Source organism: Manis pentadactyla, chromosome 14 (assembly GCF_030020395.1).
Source record: "Manis pentadactyla isolate mManPen7 chromosome 14, mManPen7.hap1, whole genome shotgun sequence".
Lineage (NCBI taxonomy): Eukaryota > Metazoa > Chordata > Mammalia > Pholidota > Manidae > Manis > Manis pentadactyla.
Window position 1 is genome coordinate 46,629,746 of NC_080032.1, and position 8,658 is coordinate 46,638,403.

Sequence of the window (8,658 nt, forward strand, 5' to 3'; positions counted from 1 at the left end):
TCCAGGGAGTAGATGTAGAAGATCTCCAATTAGTCTTTTCAAAAGATTCTAAGAGGTTAGCAGAAACCCTTAACACTGCCAAACCACATAATGGATACAGTCAGATGGGGCAGGATTTCTCTCCTTCCCTGGATCTGGGAAAAATCTCAGAAAACTTCCTCATCTATAGTCTTCAAACTTTTCATCATCTGGAATTCACATTTTTGAAAGAACTGACTTCGAATTACATTCAACAATGAGTAATAATTCATTGTGATGGTTAATTTTATGTGCCAAGTTGGCTAGGCTACAGTAACCAGATATTTAGTCAAACACTAGTCTGGAAAGCACTGACAAATACATTCAGTGTGTTATTTTTGTTCATCGAATGCCATAATGAACTATTAGTTATCAAAAATGTATGTGCTAGGAGGTGGAGAGAAATGTATATTCAACAACTATATTAGTTTGAAAAGAAAAACAAACTTAAACTATATGAGGTAAAGAATGAGAACTCAAAAACATAGTCTGATAAATTAATAGCAAAATGGCTTTAAAGGGTACATATTTTGTTCCAGAGAGGGAGTGAAAAGGAGAGGGACAGAGAGAAGGAGAAAGGGGAGAGAGAGAAGAGGTACCAGGAGATGGGGGAATCTAGGCAACATGGTACCTCGTTCCTAAACTGTTTAGTATGGGAGGAATTAATAGACCAAGTGTCAAACCATGTGCAACACGGCAAGATTGCCCCGGGTATGGGAGGGACTGGGGGAGCTTTTAGTGGGTCAGAAGGCCTCAAGCTCACCTTTGCCTTCTGCCCAGGTATAATTATGACACCATTTAGGACAGATTTAAATCCAGCTAAAAGCAAAGAAGGAATGATTAGCTAGATGGCAACTTTACTTCACATACAAAGACAGTTTCCATGAGGCTTCTGAAACATGGCCCTAGACATTCAGAGAGCGCTGTTTGGGAACCATTTGTACAGTCCAGCATCTCTCATCGTTAAGATGAGGAAACGGAGGCCCTAGTGAAAGTTGATGGCTTTGACTGGACCGAGTCATAGAGTCACTGAATAATACTGAGATTGATTTTCAGGTTTTAGTCTGTGTTTTTAGGTCTTAGGATTTTTTTCTAACTTTATAGAGTTTTAATACGCTTTCCAAAGGGAAGTCTCAGTTCCTAAAAAGTGGGTTCATGAACATAAGTTCCAGATTTGGCTTGCTGTCAGCTTCCCCATTCACTTTGTCATAATTCTTGGGAATTTTTTAAAAATGGAAGATGTACTTTGCTTTAGGTTAAGTTCCCTGACAGTACACTTGAGTCAAATCAGATTTGTGGCTAGGAGAGGGGCTTAGATCGCTGCCACCTGCCCCATCTGCAGTGCGTCAGATTTACTCTATTTTTCTCTGCCTCTCCTTTCTGTTCCACTTGGGAATTGCTAATCATGAAACAAATTCTCAGTGAGGAAGTATAAGGATATGCCACAAATTGAACACTGCAGCTGAACCATGAGTTGGCAGCCCTAGAGTGTGCAATTTGTCCCAGAGATCCAAAGTGAAAAAGTTATATTCCCAAATTCATTTTTTTCTCCTCTTCTCTTGAAAGGCAACACCAAGGCAATGCACTCATTTGGGAATTAGAGGCCAGGCTGTGACTAAGGTAATGGTTTAATCATGCAGGGAAGGATGGCCAGAACATTTATGTGCATTCAATGAGCTGAGATAATTTCAACCCTCTTTCTAGATCTCCCAGAAAAAGATTTTTTTTTTTAGGGCCATTCAAAAATGGAATGCCTTTAACACACACCCTTTATTTTAAGGAGCTAGAAAGACTGTCTGAGTCATCCTCATTTCACAGAAACTTTCGTGAAAGGGGAGGAATGTGTCTCTCTTTTGGATGTCCTTGGCCTTAAATGTACCAAGTGGATGGGGGAATTTGACAGTGTTTATTCTAAAGTTAGTCCTCATCCTCTATTTTAGACTCAATAGGGGAAGGACTGAACCGTGTAATTAATACTCAGGAAATTAGTGATCAGCAATGGCTGAGAGGTAAAATGGGCATGTGGACAGATCTCAACCGCCCCTGACAAGCAAAGGCCACTGAGGGGCTCACGACAGCAGTTCCCAGCAGCAGTAACAGAACCTGTTTTTTGGCTGGTTTTGATTCTTTTAAATGCACTTTATTCAGTGTTCCAGAAGTGCAGAAACAGGCCTTATGTTTTCTACTGTGCCTCTGGCTATTCACCTTATTTATTTTTAAAGGGAAGCAATTGTTTTTACTGCACTTAGGTACTCTGATGAGCCAAAGTTAGGTTTTCAACAGAATTCAAAACCATTTTTCATTCTTCTCTTGCATATAAAATAAGAGTAGTTGATAATCGGCTTTTGATCCAGCAGGTCTTGAGGAGGCGAGGTGTTTATTTTGTTAGTAAGGAATCACTGAAACATGAAAATTGAAAATTTTCTTGGGAGGGCAAGTTGTTCATTTCTGTAATAAGGGGCCATTAAAAATTTCTTGGGAGGGAAGGCTGTTTATTTGAGGAGTCTTGAACAAGAGTCAGCAGGGACCTTGCTCCTTGGGGACCACTTCTGTTGACCTTGAGGTGGACTTATACCTGTTGGGGAGAACAATAAACTCTTGATTGACTTTATTATCTACAGAAGCAATAGCATTCATAGAATTAAAAATTCTAAAGGAATTGTTTCCATATAAACATGGTTAAAAAGGCTTCTTTAGTATAAGCATGTACCTTTGAAGATTGATATATATTTGCATCTGTGTGTCTACTCAAACAGACAGGAAAAGAACTGAATGTCTATCCACTTCAAAATCTAGGGCAAATAAATTATTATGTTTCATTTGGTCAATTTCAGCTACTTCTTGGAAACCCTGAAATCTGAATGTTCTTACCCAATCCTATCATTTATTCAATAAACATTCACCAAACATTTTTGCCCACCAAGCACAATGTGAGGCATAGGACCACCTTTGGACAATTTATAGCCCCCCTGGTAGGATCTCTTATTTCTCCATCATTGTTTAACCTTTTGCTTGTAGTGGCCATGGGCTTTGTCTTACTTCCCGGGCCAAGTGATCTGGGTTCCAAATGAAACTTTATCTTCTTCTGGGTTCTTCAATCATTCTGTTTCCAATTTATGACCTGTAATTCCAGGGCAAAATATGTTCCCAGACTGGGGCAAATAACCTTTGTAGCCAAAATAAGTAAAAGGGAGAAATTGGGAGAAACTAATTTCTTGCTTACAATCAGTCATCTATTTCTGATCTCCTGTGTCTCTCATGACCCACCTGAAAAGGACCCCACCAAAACTCTCTGGTCCAGATATGCCCTTGCTTCCCACCCCCCTTGTAATCACCTATTGATATGCACATGGGTTACTTCTCTCCACCCCTTAAAAACACCTATTGATATGGAGATCACTAAGGCCAGGAGAAAGATTATGGAAATATTGCAATATTACCCACAGCCCACCCCTCCAGAAATCTCACCTCACAATCTACTCACTTCCCATTTTCTGCAGTGGCCCTTGTGTGAAAAAACTAGAGCACTGTAACCAGACCAATAACACAATAAAACAGAAATAAAATCATGGTAATCCTTAAGCTGGAGGATACAGCTAGGTTCAAAGTCCAATGCAATCCACAGCTCACCCATTCCACAGGCAAGTAGGAGGTTCAGAGCAATCATCATGAGGGGGCTGCAGCCAGGGGACAGGGCTAGGCCACAGGCACAGTAGAAGAAAAGAAACTTACAGGTGATAAGATACATGTTTTAATGACACCAGCATAGGCAAATCTTGGCCATCAGGTAGGATGCATGCAAGATAGTGGTCCTAAGATAGGACAGTGGCAGGAATGGGATCATGTCCTGGTATACTAGACCAGACTTTCACCCTTTCCTTATGGGAGTTACAGAAGGGCTAATATATAGAATTATGGGAAGTAAATGCACTGGCCATAGAGATAAAACAGAACTTCCCTGTGAGATGCTCTTACCTCCCAGATATTTTGGGTACATTACCATGATCTTTGGGGGCCATTCTGCTGTTACTCCAGGAACACACAGGAGGCCATCTTCCAGGCCTTTTCCCCAAGGTACTAGAAGGGCCAGCCATCACTCATCCATGTTTTGAAATATCCAGTCAACAGGGTCTCCAGGGTTTAACGCAGTAGGGGCTGGCAGCAGGATGGTGCTCTGCTGGCCACATCCTGGCTTCAATAACTTCTCTTCGGTTTGCACATATGGTTGTATAGGAGGCAGCACAGTGTGTTAGCATATCCACAGGGCTCAAGGCTTGTTTTCAGGGCTCCTCATTCAAACACCATAGCACTATCCATAAGTGAACTGACCAGCTCCATATACTATCGGTGTCCGACTTCAGGCCAGAGCTCAACAAACCATTGTAACTCTTTATCATGCTTGCCCTGGTAGGGTTATATGGTACATGAAACTTCCATGAAACTTCCACTTTATTCCTAATTGCTGCACCCATTCTTTTAATGCATGTCCAGTAAAATGGGTGCCTTAATCACTCTCAATCACATGTGGCAGGCCATAGCCTGCAAAGAGATATTCTACACAACTTTTGGTCATTTGCTGATCTGCACGATACACAGGAAAAGAGCAATCAATAGGCCAGTAGCTGTGTCCACACAAGTCATAGCATATTGATACCCTTTTGATATTGGCAAGGGTCCAATATAGTCTATCTGTCACCTGACAAGGGGTCAGCTCCTTTACTATTGTCCCATGTTGTTGGAGGACTTGGTGTAAGTCTCTCTTAGAACATACAAGGCATTCCTTCCAGGCCCTGCTGATTTCTTCAAAGGTTGATGGCAGGCCCCATGGACTGGCTACAGACCCCATTGTCTTTTGCCCCATATGCAATAAATGCTGATGTAACCATTGGGTTACATCAGAGGCAGGCTTTCCTTCTAGACAATGTACCAGACCTCCTTCTGGGCCAATGTGTCTGCTTCCTCATTCCCTGGGGATGCCAAAGGCAAATCGCCAGTCACTTGATATACAGTAATAGTCTTAGTCTGACCAGAAGCCCATAGGTCTTGCCACAACTCTTGCCCCAAAAGGAGCCAGTGGCCAACCATTCAGTTGGCATGGTACCATGTCGGTAGCCACAGGGTCAAGTCTCAGTAGATGGCCCAGTTGTCAGTGCAGACAGACCACTGTAGGGGAGGGCTCCTGGGTGATCACAAGCCATACTGCCTGCAGTTCGCCACTGACTTTCTTCCCCTCTCTGTCCTCCATCCATATTGTCTCAGTCTTAGGTTGGAAAGCCACAGCCCTCCACTTTGGGGACTGCCACAGCTGGAGCTATCTGTATACCAAGAGTCTTCATGTATAGGGGCTTTTCCCTTCTGAGAGGGACTATCAGCTACCAATGGCTCAAATGAAAGTTCTTCCTGCTTTCTACTAGTATACATCACTGGCCACAATAAGCATTGGAGTTCTTCACTTAACAGGCTATTGGAGAGGGCACTATGCTGCTGTAAATATGCATCCCATTTGGTCAGAGTAGGCTTCTGTGCCACACCATTCTGTGGTCTTTGGGTCCAGTCTCACACCCATCCTGTGATAGGATAGGTGGCTATTACCTGAGTCAGAGCTATCCTAGTGATGAGCTTCACATTCAGCAAGGCATGGTACATAGCGGCTAGTTGCATCTCTATCAAGGTGTACCAGACCTCTGCTCCTTTCCATAGTTGTGACCAGAATCCAATAGGTTGTCATATCTGTTCAAGCTTCTGCCAAAGGCTCATCCATAACCATTTTCGGTTACATGAACATGTAGCTCACAGGGTCTTCATGTGCCCATTACACTCAATGTCTGTACAGCCTTGACAGCTTGCTTAGCAGCAGTGAAAACAGCTGCACGTGTTTTATCCCAGTCCCATCTGATGTCCTTTCATACCAACCAGTACAAGGGTTTCAGATTTTGTGCCAAGTGCACATTAAACACTCTCCAGTAGCCCCAAAGACCCCAAAATTAGTAATATTGCCACAGTGGTAGGGGTAGGGAAAGCCTAAGCCTTGTCTGTGACTGCTTCAGGAATAACTTTAGTTTTACCCAACCATACAACCCCCAAGAACTTTACTGACAAACCAGGTTCCTGAACCTTGGTGCTGTTCACAGCCCATCCTTTTTCCTATAGATGTTGCAGCAGTCTAGGAACTACCCCTCCTAAATGTGCAAGAGAATCAGATGTCAGCATAATATCATCAATGCAGTGATAGAGTTGCACCATTTTCAGTTTCTTCCATGTGGCCAAGTCCTGGGCTACAAGTCCCTGACAAATGGTGGGACTGTGGAGGTGTCCCTGTGGAAGGACAGTGAATGTCCACTGCCAGCCTTTCTACATGAAGGCAGACAGACTGTTCCTGACTTTCCTGTGCTATGTCAATGGAGAGGAAAGCATTAGAAAGGTCCAAAACATAATGATATATCCATAGTTCATGACTGAGGGTGTCTATGAGGGCTACTACAGAGGGGAGGGACAGCGGCCTGCAAAGGGGGTGTGACTTTATTCAATTCCCTGTAACCCACTGTCATACACTGGGAGCCATCTGGGTTTTTCACTGGCCACACTGGGGAATTTAAAGGACTATGAGTGGGCTTTGTGATGCCCACCCTCTCCAACTCCTGTAGAGTTTTTCCAATTTCCTTTGTGTTCCCTGGGCAATTTATATTTCTTAATATTTGTCATCTGGCACTGTACGGGCAGAGCTACAGGTGGGTGCTGAGCATGTCCCCTCAGAGCTGCCTTTACCACATGTACCCTTAGTCTGAACTCACCTGCAGTGGTCTGTAGCTACAGGCCCCACAGGATATCAACCCCCAAAATATATTCAGGGGTGGGAGAAATGTACACAGTATACTCCTTTGGGGGTAAATGCTCTATCCCCAGTGGAACTGGGCTTTCTTCACTCTAATTACCTTACCCCCGTAGCCATCTATCATAGCAGAGGTCCCTGGAAAATGCTGAGGGTTTCCATTAATCAAAGAATATTCAGCTCCTGTGTCCAACAGCAGCAGGACACGTTATACATTCAAGGAGGGCCAATGAATTTCTAATTCTACATGTGGCCTCTGGTCCCCACCATGTCCCCAATGTGGGGGTCTTGAAGACCCCCCACCCCAAAGTCAGACTGCAATGCACAATCATCGTTCTGTTGGAGTAAGGGCCCAGGTGAAGCCTGAGTACTGTCCCCCAGGATGTCTTGCAGGGACACAGGCTGGACATGGGGCTTTGCCTACAACTTCCATGTCCTGGACCTCAGCAGCTGGAACTGCTGCTCTGGCTTTAATTAGTGCCACAGTTCTAACAAGTTCCTATTGGGCTTCCCATCAAGTTTTTCTTTCACTACCCCAGCCTTTATCTAATCAAGCCACATCTGGGTCCTTGAAACCTTCATGGGACCCTTTGCACCTCTCCTTTCAGTTGTAGCCCATACTTCCTTCTGTGCTCTTGTTTCAATTTCCCTCAGATCTGCTAAAGTATGAGTAGTCTCACTTACAGGTTGCCCTGTATGGGGGGCAAGAATAGTCACTACGGACCCAAAGAAAGATGTGGGGGCTGTATGCAGCACCAGGTTTCTCATTCCTACAGTGAACAACTCCTCATCAGGGCCCTGGGAGTCCATATTATAGATGATATTTTTCATGCCCAACTCCTGTAACACCTACTGGAGCTCTGCATACATTTTATAGCTAGTGGGTAAGTATGGTAAATCTCCCTGATTAGGCCAAACTGTCCTGATGGCTGCTGTCAGCCAATCCAGAAGTGTCCAATTCCCTGAAGTGTGATGGGCACTTTGCAGTCACTGCTGGAGGGAAAGGTGAGTCATCAGGGAAATGAGTCTACCCATTTCAGAACCCGACATAACAATGTTTTCCACCCCCATACCCCAGAGACACAAAAGCCATGTAGGCAGAGGTTCTGATGGCTTCTGCTGAAACCACATGCTATTGTCCACCAGCTCAACCTGTTTACAGGGGTAAAGCATGGACTGTTACACAACCTGGGAAGAGGGCTTCTCCTCCCCTCTGATGAGCCCACAGTTGTTGCATTTTTATTTTCTTAATTATAACTGGGTGGGCTTTTAATATGGTAGGGGCTGGTGCCTTGGGTGGTGGCCTTGGCAATATTTTGGCCCTCTGCCCCACCCCCTCATGCTCTCCTTACACCTCCTCTACCATCTCCAGGGCTGAAGGCACCACTCCTTTCTCCCCCTCCCTCATGGCCTCCTGCAATGTAGGTTCTCCTGCTGCCTCATCCCTCGCTGCTAACATATCTTCCAGAAGCATTACCTGTCCTTTCAATTACTGTCTCTTTCTTAAGGGCATCCCATAGGTCATTGCTCAGCTCCCCCAAGTGACACCTAAGTGTGTCTCTCTCCTTGATAACCCTTTCCACTATCTCAAAAAACAAACATCCCACAATCCAGGCTGCCACATGGCCACTCAAGGCCTGAAGAAGTCTTCTATCTCACAGAGGGCAAATCCAAGGCTTCTGGTTTCTCCACCCTCTGGGGAAGGTCCTACCCATTTAAGAGGTTCTCCACTAGGGACTCCCTGAAGTGAAGTCCCACAGATGTGGGGGTTACTGAGTGAAGCCCCACCCTCCATCACTGCCAGAGGGAAG